We start from the raw sequence: 12,002 nt of genomic DNA on the forward strand, positions 1-12,002 counted from the left end.
GTTCCTCAGTCCCACTCATCACTATTGCTTGCATAAACAGACGTGTGTGTGTGTGTGTGTGTGTGTGTGTGTGTGTGTGAATCCATATCCTCCCTCATTGGAGAGCAATAAATGAACTAAAAGAATTAAATAACGGACAGAAGTTCAATCAATTATGAGGGGTTCTTGAACCTATAATCTATATTCACAAACCTAAAGTAATATCCCAAAAGCTGTGGTTCTCTGGGCTCTGCCCCTTTAACTTCTGGTTCAGTGGGTTGGAGGGTGGGGAGCTGAGAATTTGCATTTTCCACATTTTCCAGGGGAAGCTGTCTCCTCACGGTGAGACCACAGCACACAAGCAGAGGACTCAACACATGCATCTCTCCACATGACCAGAGGTCCCACCCAAACCCCCACCCCCACTGCCACACCAAACATCTCAAAGAAGCTGTCTAAAGAGGGTGTGTTGCATCCATACGATAGAATACTACTCGGCCACAAGAAAAGATGAATGCTGCCATTTGCGATGACATGGATGGTCTTGAGAACATTGTGAGACACAGACCAGAGGGCAGTGGGTGGGGCGGAAGAAGAGTTAAATACCTGGTGATAAGTATATGGTGACAGAAGAGATCTGCCTGTGGGTAGTAGGCACACATGCCATATACAGATGATGTATCGTAGAAGTGTACACCTGACACCTATTATATATAATTTTATTAACAATGTCACCACAACAAATGTGACTTAAACACTTCCTGACCTCCTATTCCTCCTCAGGCCACTTCAACTTGGAGTTCACTCCCGGAGCTGCTGGGTGGGGTGTGTAGAACTCAGCATCCAAGTACCCCTCTCTCCTGGCTGACCTCACACCTTGCTGACCGCTCTGCATTCCCGCTTTGGGTGATGGCTCGCTTCCTTGCTTGCTCTCAGACACCAGTGTGTTTATTTATCACCCTCAGGAGCAGGCGGAGGTGGAGAAGCCCTCAGGGGCAATAAGGGCCAGCAGCCGCCATTCACCCCCACTTATGACACAGAGCAATCAGGGCTGGCGCTGGGTACCAGCAGCAGGTGTGACTGGGGCCAGCGCCAGCAGCAGGTACAAGCACTGGGTGGGATCTCAGCACACGGGAACAAAGAATTTTCAGTAACCACCAGAGGCTCACCCCAATGACAGCAACCAGCACCCCACCTTGGTCTGACACCCCCACTCACCTGCTCCACCATCCTGCTTTGGTTGATGCCTGCCATGTTCCACACGCACCCCCTTGTGGTTAGTGCACATCATATTAACCGTTTGTTCTGCTGTTCAGTCTATTTGCATATTAGGGTTTTATATATATAGGTGTTAAAATATGCATGCACACCAGATGCTAATGAACATATTACACAAAATATACTGATTTTTATTCCTAGTGTTTCAGCCTTATAGTCATTTTGAGAAACTCTTTATGCTTTTAGGTTTCACTTCTTTCTTCTATCTCTTTTACCCATGTGGAATTGGTTTAATGTACATGTTATGATTTGAGAATATAATTATACTTTTTATCTTTTTTCTTCTTTTAAAATTTAAAAATATATATATATTCATTAAAAATTCAAGTGATTCAATAAGCCTTTGAGTAAAATGAGGTAATGATTCATACTGCTTCTCTCCCGACACCCTGAACCCACACCTAATAGGCTACCACTGCTTATAGCTTTCCAAACCTCTGTTCTTTTAAATATCATTTGTGGTCTAGTTTCATCTTTTTTTAATCAAATTTGATCAATAAATTATGCCACAACTTACTTTTTCATGCTGAACATTTGCTTAATGGTCATTTCATGTTATCAAAACAGCATCGTTTTTCTTTGAAGTTACATTTTATTCCAGGGTATGAACGTTCTGTAATGTATTTAACTGCACAACCACAGATGGTGTTTAATTCGTTCCTAGTTGTTTGTGTGTGTGTGTGTGTGTGTGTGTGTGTGTGTGTTTATTTTATTTTATTTTTTTTTTTGCAAATAATATTGCAACAAATATCCCTGTGCACCTTTATTTTGCTTGTAAGTTATGATGTTTGCAGGACTAAATCTTAAATTTTAAGTTGTAAGTTAAATGTTGACAGAGACTTCCCAACTGCTCCTGGACAGTCTGCATGGTTCTACACTCTCGCCAGCAGTGTGTCAGAGTCACCCTCCCCCACATCCTCCCCAACTTCGCACACCTAACACTAATTGACAAGAAATCGTATCCACTTCCATTGGTTTGCATGGCCACACTCTCCTGGGCATGAGCAGTGTTAGTAAGAGGTTGGGTTTGCCTACCTGGCACGGTGCCTGCGAAGTTGCCACCTGAGGCCCTGCCTGTCTGTCCCTGCCTCTCCGGGAGCAGCCACTGGCCCTGTGGCCTTGCCCTCTCAGGATCTCAGAAGTGCTGGCTTTCCCTCTTGTTTGCTTCTTACTCACGGTGACAGGCCGGTAATTTCCACACTGCTTACTCGCCGGACCGACAGCTAGGCGTTCTAGACTTTTTATGTTCAGCCTTGCTGTGCTTCACAGAGAAGGAAGGGAAATGCAAGCTGAATCCCAAGCTTACTGATTCTGAAGGTCATGATCAATGTGTATGAAAACTAACAGGAGCATTTACTCCTCCTGATTTGTGTCTCCAGCCTTAGCTGATCCTTAGGCGCTGTTTTCCTGGTGTGACTGTGACACAAGTCAGCCCCATGGGGGCCTCTGCCACCAGGAAACGATGGCCTCACTCTTCTGTGCAGCTAATCCCGTTAGCTCCATATTCCGCAGAGAAGACGCAATCAAGTGTTCACAGGTTCTCTCCTTAGACCCAGACGCCCATTGTTTGGCCATCAGATAAATGCTCTTCTAATTCAATGTGGGGAAAACTGAAAGTGCACACCAATCTTGTTTGCATTTGCTGAAACGTTCTTATGTCTGTTCGGAGCACAGCGTTGTTCTGCAAACGAGCATCCATCTGGCATAGCGGGAAGATAATGCATCCTTGGCTCTTAACTTCCTCTTTTCCCATTAGGCCACGCGAGGCAGGGAAATGAGTTCGAGGCTCTCCTTTTGATTTATGGCCTAACTGAGCCCATTTACACTGAGAAAAGCGCAACTTTAATTTTACACACTTCAATAACCGCGCACACACGTATGTTCAACCTTTAGAGGTAGTCATAAAAGGGACTCACAGTGGAGGTTCTAAGGGAAGACTAGAGGACAAACATACACTGAAGTTTCACTTTTTAGCGGTGTCGTTCGGAATCCTGTTACCCAAAATTAAGGGTATGTTTCTAGTGTTTTGTAAGGTGCACATCCTTGAGTTTAGCCTTCCAAAACTGTTTACCTTTTACATTTCCTCACCATTTACAATAAGCTCATGTTTATCATGCTAGGACATTATGCAATGATTTTAAAATCCTGTGGGTAGCCCTGCACAGTGGCATAAACGCCTGCAACATTTTTTCCTTGTATTCGGGTCTTTGATGTTATTATTCCTAAGATTCAAAATAGATCAACTAATTTTTTCATGAATGCTTTTCTTGAAGAAATTCTGAGTCCCACCATCACACATTGTTAAAGTATATTACTGCATAATTTATTTCTAATATTTAGCAATTACTTAACATATCACCCATTCATTTTGAATGATAATTTCCTCATTACCTTCCCCTCCCACCTGTCACCAATATGTCCTATAGAATAAAAGCCTAATATGCTAAGTATCTGGTCAGTCATCTGGTCATTCATTCAACCAATCAAAGTGTAATATGCTAATGATATGCTAAGCCCACTCAACCACTCGCTATGACATGCACTGACCACCAGGGCACCAGGGAGCAAATGCTCCAACCAGTAGGTTAGCTTGCTACTGGGATCTGGCTGATCGGGACTGAGGTGAGTCAGGCTGGAAACACCCTAGAGCCCTCCCACATCACTCTGTGGCCCTGATTGAGCACTGGTGGAGTCCTTTAGCCTGGCCTGCACCCTCTCATAATCTGAGACTCCTTGGGGGATGTCAGAGATCCAGTTTTGACCCAATCCCACAGGCTAGGCTGAGGGATCCCACTGGTGCACGAATTCATGCACCAGGCCTCTAGTGTATATATATATATATATATATATATATATATATATATATATATATATATATATATATATATATGTGTGTGTGTGTGTGTGTGTGTGTGTGTGTGTGTGTGTGTGTGTGTATGTGTGTATATATATATATATATATTTAAATGTACCAAATGCCCATTAGTAACGTTTTGCAATTTTGATATCTTAGTGTTTTCTTCTTCTTTTGACTCAGCACTGTTTTCTTCTTTTATTTTCTCAATTGCTAAAAGTCCTCTACTTAAAAATGGTTCTGTGAGTGCAGCTGCATGGGGCAAAACCCCTCATCTACCTTCTGATGGCACAGTTGCGCTGAGAGCAAAGGCTGTGAAAAGTCAGTTTGGAAGAGATAAGCCTGGGGTGAAACAGATGAGCCAAAGGAGACAGAAGAAATTAAAGACATTCAGAAGCAGACACTCCTAATAGGTCTGTGTGCCACAATACAGAAAAACAGAAACACACAGAGCTTTGATGTAATCTAATGCTAGGAAATGCAACCAGCAGCATGAATCACTGAAACATAAATGCATTTCAAATGAAATTAATTTCAGGGAACGCTATGACTTTAGAATAAGTCTATTTTGGATGAGATAAAGGAAGACATAATTCCCATTAAAATAGAAAAATAGAACCCAAATTTGTAAGACAAAAATAAAATACAGCAAGTTAAGGAAAAAAGATTGGGCATACTATGACATAGATAGATAGATAGATAGATAGATAGATAGATAGATAGATAGATAGATAGATAGAAAATAGAATATTATATACTTATTATTATTCTGATAAAGAACATTACAATTTATAAGATGGCTATTTTTTATCATGTCCACTTAAAAAACGAAACAACCAAGAAAAGAACATGGTCAGTGACCTGCCCAAGGTTACACAGCTAGTAAATGACAAGATGGCATTTGTGTCCATGCAGTTTGATTGTGCAACCCACACTCTCAACAATTCCACTTTTCTCTGTTCTCCTTTCCCCATGATTTCCCTCATTTTCCCTCCCCACCCCACCTTCCTACTTATTAATTAAGTACATTAGTTACTCAACCTTGCTTGTTTACTATTGCCTAATTAGTTGGTCAAGAATGATAGTAGTGTTAAAGAATTCCATATTATTTCCCCTAAAGTTCTTTGTATATGTGTTGGGTAAGGTTATACAAGTAAATCATTATTAATGATTTCCATAGAAGATAAAAAACATTTCCCACTGATATTTATAAAGCTTATTCAAATTTTTGCTATTACAATAAAATAATATTCTAATTCATGAATCTTTATAGATATCTGTGCACTATATTACTTTTATATAAGAGAGACCTAGAAGACATACTACTAATAAAAATGAATAATTATTCATGTAAATATTATCGCATACTTCTAATTCTGCGTATTGCAATTTATTTACTTACCAATAACATCAGCTTATTTTGTTTTGTCTTTCTGATCCACAGTAATTTCTAACACACTCTGAATGATAACGTTATCTAAAATAAGCTACAAACAATTGCTATCACAGTGTTTTTATTTGTTAGTGATATCTCTTTCCTATCAAAATGTTAATTTTCTTATAACTCCTGAGCTTTGTTGGGTTTGTAATAAGCGTGCCATTCCCCCAGGCTGGATCTATAGGCTCCTGTATTTCCTTCTATAATAATATCCAGGCCCTTTCTTACAGGGAAATGTAATCATTTCCTCTTGGTTGCATTTACTTCTGTGTTCATCACTTATCTCTTGTCCTCGCCATGTTTTATTTTTGCTGATGCTTTCACAACTTTTATTAGGTTCATGAAGGTTCCCAAGAACTCGGTGGTTATTCCTCCCTGGGTCTGAGTTGCAATGGTACCATTTTATCTAAGGTGCATGCCTGCTACCAGCGGTGACTCCAGCATAGATTCTCTCCACTGATTCCACCTGCCAGGCTGGTGTCCCTGCCCCTGTCTGCAGGGCCATCCAGAGAAAGCCCAGTTCTCTCCCGGAGGGCTGCTTCAATGGAGGTGCTTAATCCATCTGCAGTGAGAGCTGTGTGGGGGGCTCTGTGAAACTCGGTCTGTAAGTGAAGGGAGAAGAGGAGGTTAGCATTCACCTCCTGACCATAGACTTTCATTTCTGTACAGGAAAGCTGCCAGCCAGCCTCTCATGCCCACCTTCTGTCTGGTGCAGGTGGCACTGCATTCCTCGAAATTCATCCCATAGAGTAGGGGTGTCGAACTCAATCAGAGAAGGAGCCAAAATCTAAAATCCAGCCTAAATCGCGGGCCGAATGGTTTACTGAACAGTCATAAACTGTCATTGTGATGGAAATGCAGCGGAGTGCAGTGATGACAGCGCGGTGCGGGCCACATTGCAAGGCCTGGCGGGACGGATTTGGCCCGCAGGCCTTGTGTTTGACACATGTGCCATAGAGGATTGCATAAAAAATAGCCCTGGTAGCTGAAACCTGTTTGGCTCAGTGGATAGAGCGTCGACTTGTAGACTGAAAGGTCCCAGGATTGATTCCCGTCAAGGGCATGTATGATACCTTGGTTGCAGGCACATCCCCATTGGGGGTTGTGCAGGAGGCAGCTGTTCGATGATTCTCCCTCACCGATGTTTCTAGCTCTCTATCCCTCTTTCTTCTTCTCTGTAAAAAATCAATAAAATAAAAAAGAATAGCCCTGGCTGGTCTGGCTCAGTGGATAGAATGTCAGCCCAAGAAATGAAGGGTCATGGGTTCGATTCTGGTCAAGGACACGTACCTCAGTTGTAGGCTCAATCCCCGGCCCAGTCAGGGTGTGTGCAGCAGGCAATCAAATAGTTGTGTTTCTCTCAAATTTATGTTTCTGTCTGGGTGTCTCTCCAACTCCCTCTCACTCTCTCTCTTAAAAAAATCAATGGAAAAATATCCTCAGGTGAAGATTAATTTTAAAAAAAGAATATGTGGCATATATATACCATGGGATGCTACTCAGCCATCAGAAAGTATTAAATACTGCCATCTTTGACAAGATGGAAGGACCTTGAGACTATCATGCTAAGTGAAATAAGTAAGATAAAAAAAGTTAAGAGCCATATGATTTCACTCATAAGTGGCATATAAAACTGAAACCAACAGGTGAACAAACAAGAAAAACAAATAAACAAAACTCATAGACAGAACAATATGGTGGCTACCAGAGGGAAGGGGGACTCAGAGGTGGAAAGGGTAAAGGGGGTCTAATATCACGAAGAAGATTTGGCTTTGGGTGGTGGGCACACAGTGCAATGAATGGAGAATTATACACGTGAAACCTATACAATTTATTAACCAACTAGAGGCCCCGTGTGCAACTGAAATCTTGCGAGGAGGCACCCCACGGGGGCCAGGACCCGCTCCTGACTCACAGCGTCCCCCAGGCCCCCTTCCTGTGTCCACTCCGGGGCCACCCAAGCTGCCACACCAGCTCGGGCAGGTCCCCCTGCCTCTGTCTCTGTCTCCGCTCTGGGCCTCACCTACACACACAACTTCCTCCAGTCTGGTTGTGACCCAATACGAAGTCCTGGCCTAATTTGCATATTATCTCTCTCTCATATATATGAGAGAGAGATAATATGCAAATTGGGGATATATATATATATATATATATATATATATATATATATATATCCCCAATAAATTCAATAATAGGGGGAAAAAACTTCATAAAAGTGGTTGACAACAAGCTTCCCTAAGTCACCAGAAATAATAACTATTTGTTTCCTTTTGGTCCTATTTTTATCAGCACTTTGTTTTTTTCAATGTGAAACATCTGTTCACATAATTCCACTTCAAAAATCTCCTTGATGAGACTTTGAAATATCGCCTATGCTTTCTGTTAACTATAGGGGACAGCCATTATATAAGCATATCTTTTATTTCTTCCTTCAGATTTATGCACATATTAGTCTCAATATTTCAGTGATGTATTCTACTCTAGTGAACATCAATGTTATCCCCGACAAATTTAATCATTTGACCCGTAGTTTATTCTTCCATAAAAATGGAAAGTTAAACTATGCCCAAGAACCACTCAATAATTCAAGGGATTTGCTCATTCACATAAAGAAGGTAAGGAATTGTCCACTTCTGAGCCAGTTCCAGAAGGCACCTATTTCTTAGTATGGAGAAAAGGGATAGGAAAGCAATCCTACAAAGGACTGTGAAAACTGGAAGTTGCTGGAATGTTTCACTTACTCTCTTTTTGTTTTGTTTATCAGTTGCTTTACATTCCATCTTTCAGATGGTGCACCAAACGTCAGCCATGTCAACATGAACAGAGGCTCCAGGAACAGGCCAACGAGGCACTAAGATGGGAGGGGAAAAGACTAGACAGACAGCACTGGCTGAGGGAGCACATGAGAAGCAGGAAGCCCATGCGGTACCACGTGGGAGGAGAGGCGGATGGGGCAGCCTCTGGGGCGCAGGAGCTAAGTTGAGACTGCCCTGCTGGCGTTTCCATTCCCACATGCCATCCGGGGGATGTGCTTAGCACTCCATCGGAGTATTACTGACAGAGCAGTATCTGGAGTCCCTGGGATTTTGTCTTGAGACATCACTCGGTGGAGGAATGTGTGATTTGCAGCGTGGTGGGCATTCCCAGTGGTAAGGTATTGATCTGGGACACGATGTAAGGGTCAGTCTGACATAAATCACATGGCCTCGCAAGAGTGCAATATTGCTGTAAGAGTCTCGTCTAGGTTCTAATGCTCAGATTTATTAGTGTTCTGCTCCTGATCCCTCTGTGACTTTTCTTCAGTGTTTAACAGAACAGAAATCCAGGACAATGAATACATGCTACAATTATGCAATGTGACAAATAGCACTGCATCAGCAATGATAGTGTAGTCCATAAGTGTATCCAAAGAACATGCTCTACACCTTACACCGTGTTCTATGTTACATGTATTCCATTAAAAAGTGGGTTCCAAGACTGAGCAAGAAATATTGGAGACCAGAGGAAAGCAAGATGATCACACGGAGTCAGGCCCAAAGAGGTTGGATATCATCATTCCCATCCAAGCATGTCAAACTAATGAAGCATCCGGCCCGCCGGCCTCGAGTTTGACATACTTGGTGGAATCGGAGTCACAGAACAAACTGTGGCTCTGGAAACAAGAGAGTTCTAGACATACTGAGAGCCACATCTTATAGGGGCTGGAAGTGGGCCAGCCAGTGAGGCCAGTTCTGGGGGGACCCCAAGCAGGGTTCAGGAATTCCTCCATGTATGCTAGCATGAGTGTTAAAAACACCATTCCCCTCTCACGCTTTTGTGAGTTTTAACACAGAGCCCTACTCACCTCTCACAGTGAAGCCTGCAGGGAAGTTATTTTTGTATATACTGTATATATGTACTGTACCTTAAAGAACATTAATTTGGAAAACCACAGAGGTAGAAGAAGTAATTCCTAGAAGAAATGGGCTTAGAAAAAAGTTATAGAGGTAAAGGAAGAGTCTATATATTTTAATTAATCATTTGCCTCTTCTATTTGAGGGTGTAACCTGACTTTTATATAGGGAATTTTCCCAATCCCTCTCATATTATTCTCTACCCTTTCAATTCTTATTTCACACCCTTGAGTATTATAAGAAGTTTCCTGGCCCTAGCCAGTTTTGCTCAATGGATAGAGCATCAGCCTTGTCCCAGGTTCAATTCTGGCCAAGGGCACACGTCTGGGTTGCAGGCTGGATCCCCAGTAGCGGGTGTGCAGGAGGCAGCCGATCAGTGATTCTCTCTCATCATTGATGTTTCTTTCTCTCTCTCTATCCCTCCCGCTCCCTTCCTCTCTACAATCAATAAAAATAATCATAAAAGAAGTTTCCTGTTTTGCAGTTTGTTTCTGCCTGCCGTTCCCTCATGACTGACCATATGTCTCCCAGCTATATTCTTACATCATCCGCAAGTCTCTTCACTTTCGCTCTGTCATCTCTCGGGATGCAGCATTTCTTAACCATTTCTTGAATGTTTGGACTATCATTACCTTCAGATGAGCAGTCTTCCTCTCGAGCTACTGAAGACAGTGACAGCTTATACTTGTGCGAACTCAGGACACCTCCTTGTTGCTCTTCTGAAGGGAAGTGTTTCATGGTAGGTCTTCATATTCTGAAGTTTTCTTTCATGTTGAAGAATGGTTAGTCAGGAAAGGGTTTCAGTACCTGTAGCTGAGAAGCACAGAAAAGTAGAGCTGTACGTAGTACGCAGTGGACAGAATCAGCACAGGCGACTCGTATAAATATCCAAAACACAAAATGGCATTAATGTGAACCTGAGTTTTGGAAGTTCACACAATGTATAATGAAATAAAGTGAAGATGAGCAATTGCTTAAGTGGTTTGATCAATCAAGAATGCCAGAGTAGATTGAAGTTGAAAAATGTTGAGTTGTCCTGATGAATGTACTTTTTAATTCAATTCATTAAACAATGTACTCTCAAGCACTTAGTGTAATATCGCTTTTGTGGATGAAAAGGAAGAAGGTTCTGTGCACCTAGCTCACTAGCATATCCCTTCTTATTCACTGTTAACTGTTAATAGTGATAACTGAATCTTCTATGCTAAATATATTCTAGAGAGATGTATTAATTGTAGGGGTGTCGAACTCAATCAGAGAAGGGGCCAAAATCTAAAATCCAGCCTAAATCTCGGGCCGAATGGTTTACTGAACAGTCATAAACTGTCATTGTGATGGAAATGCAGCGGAGTGCAGTGATGACAGCGCGGTGCGGGCCACATTGCAAGGCCTGGCGGGACAGATTTGGCCCGCAGGCCTTGTGTTTGACACATGTGAATTATCGACAATGTTTAAAATGACCAGTAATATATTATTATGCTGTAATATCAACAAAACCTATATCTAAGTAATGTCAAAAACCCAGGAGAAACCAGAAAATTTTTAGTAAATATTCAACAATTGGTTGAATAAGTATTTGGAAATATGCTATTAATATATTATTTTTGTTACAGTTTATTTCAATATTTGTCATTATAGACACTTACCTTCCAGAAAATGAATTGCTTTTCTAACATTGTAATTGCCACTTTCTGCCTAAATGATATTCCATCAGGTAGAATACTACAGTTACCTCATGATAATACGTATTTTCTTGATAAAGACTGAGGTCATCAACTTTATTAGTAGTGTAGGGATATCAGTAATAGTGAAAATGACATATGTTATTTGCATAATATTATGACATTGCTATTGAAGAAGAAGAAAAATAAATTGAGGAAGGGAGAGAAAAAGGAGGAGAAATTCACACACAAAGAAGAATAGAGTACCTTTCTATTCTATAGTCCCTCTTCAACCCTCTTTCCCCCGATGCACACACACATAAGTATAACATAACACTTTAAAATTTGAGAATTATTGCCAAAACCAGTTTGGCTCAGTGGTAGAACGTCGGTCTGCGGACTGAAAGGTCCCAGGTTCGATTCTGTTTAAGGGCATGTATTGTACATTGGTTGCGGGCACATCCCCAGTAAGGGGTGTGCAAGAGGCAGCTGATCAATGACTCTCTCTCGTCGATATTTCTAGCTCTCTATCTCTCTCCCTTCCTCTCTGTAAAAAATTAATAAAATATATTTTAAAAATAAATAAATAAATAAATAAATAAATAAAATTTGAGAATTATTGCAATTTTTCTTTTTTACTTATTCTTTCATATGTTTTTAGATAAAAGACCTCCTGAAATATGTAAAAATTCTAGAGTTTGGCAACTTTATATTTTATATAAAAAACTAGAGGCCTGGTGCATGAAATTTGTACACCAGAGAGGAGGTGTCCCTCATCCCGGTCTGCACCCTCTCCAATCTGGAGCCCCTTGGGGGATGTCCAACTGCGGGTTTGGGATCAGGCCTAAATCGGTAGTCAGACATCCCTCTCATAATCCAGGATGGCTGGCTCCTAA

The sequence above is a fragment of the Pipistrellus kuhlii genome, unplaced genomic scaffold (assembly GCF_014108245.1).
Source record: "Pipistrellus kuhlii isolate mPipKuh1 unplaced genomic scaffold, mPipKuh1.p scaffold_m20_p_26, whole genome shotgun sequence".
In the NCBI taxonomy this organism is placed as follows: Eukaryota; Metazoa; Chordata; class Mammalia; order Chiroptera; family Vespertilionidae; genus Pipistrellus; species Pipistrellus kuhlii.